Consider the following 1,543-nt stretch of genomic DNA (forward strand, 5'->3'; position numbering starts at 1 on the left):
CTGTCTCATTCTAGCGCTTAATGCCGAGGAGGACTCTAGCCTACAAGCCTCTGAAGGACTGAGCCTTCCGTTTGAGAAGCACCCTCTAATTGCACTGCGAGGAGGTGAGGATCGAGGAGTGAGGAGGCTTCCAGAGGAGCTATGAGCGAGGATACACAGTTGTATCCTTTGCGGAATTTTTTTTTATCGAAAAACCTTATGCATGTATAAATTCTCCTCCCCCTTCACATCTGTTGTAATAATTTTAATTTATATTTTACCTTTGCAGTTTAAATAAACCATATATGTCATATATGGGCATCTTGCTTTATTAATATGTATTATGAATGTCTTAAATAACAAACTTTAACAACATAAGGGAAGATCCCTTTAGAAGCAGCCGATGACGCTTTGAAGTGATGCTAAAGGGAGCGAGGATATAGACTCGTTCGAGATGCATCGGCGCTGCACAGACCGATCAGCATATGACATCAAAGTATCACGAGAGTGATTGGAGAGCAGACGACTCTTTAAGCTTTTGAATCGCTCTCGCTGTACTTTGATGTCATACGCCGATCAGCCTGCGCAGCGCCGATGCATCTCAAACAAGCCTTATATCATTTTACTTGATTCAATTCCTCCGTCCTCATTTCTTTTCCTTGCGTCCTTCCCTCGCATCCTGAACGGGTGGAGCTAAGACGCGAGGAAAGGAAGCGAGGAAAGAAAAGGAGGATGCAGAATTGAGAAGCACCCTCTGTTCGAATTGCGGCAGCCTTCATCGCGCCGCAGTGACGCAACCGGCCTTCAAATGCGCCCTTCGAAGGATGCAGCCTTTGAATTGGGACGCAGCTTTTGAATTGGGTAGAAGCTCTTAGGTTCTTGGGTTTGAGATGCGCCTCGCCTCGCCTGAAATGTAGGCGAGAGTAGGCGGCTGCAGTGAGGGGAGGATTGAAATAAGCGCAGTCAAGACGGACAGTTCTGACCTCTGGAAGTGGAACAGATACATACAAGATCAAAGGCGGATATCGCGTTATTCTCACTCGTGTGCTGTGCTGCTGATAAACATGATATAATTTCAGTTCTGTTGCTTTTATATGAAAATAAATATGATGAACAAGACACTCAAAGTGCTTGCTATTTAATTCCATACGAAAGGCGTATTTATCATCCATTTTTACTTTAATACAAACATATATTTGAGATGTTTATAGAAATATGACAACAATCACATATCTCGCACAGAGATCGCACTGTTAAAGTGTTTGGGAATATTCATGCATAATTTAAACACATAATCACATGAAATCAGATAAAAAAAATAAAACATTTTAGTAGAGAACGCAGCACCGCAGTTGTCTAAACCAGTGTTTCCCAACCTTTCTTTAGTCGCGGCACCCTTTGGAAATTTTAACAAATTTGTGGCACCCTACAAAATTAATTTTGTCACAATATTTGAATTTCTAACTTCGACATGATACTTTGAAAAGTACAGATATTCGGTACAGCAGGGAAGAACTGCAGAATATACTGTCATACAGATATTTTTAATATTATAAAAAAAAAA

This window comes from Sinocyclocheilus anshuiensis, unplaced genomic scaffold (genome assembly GCF_001515605.1).
Source record: "Sinocyclocheilus anshuiensis isolate Anshui unplaced genomic scaffold, SAMN03320099.WGS_v1.1 scaffold2306, whole genome shotgun sequence".
NCBI classification, from domain to species: domain Eukaryota; kingdom Metazoa; phylum Chordata; class Actinopteri; order Cypriniformes; family Cyprinidae; genus Sinocyclocheilus; species Sinocyclocheilus anshuiensis.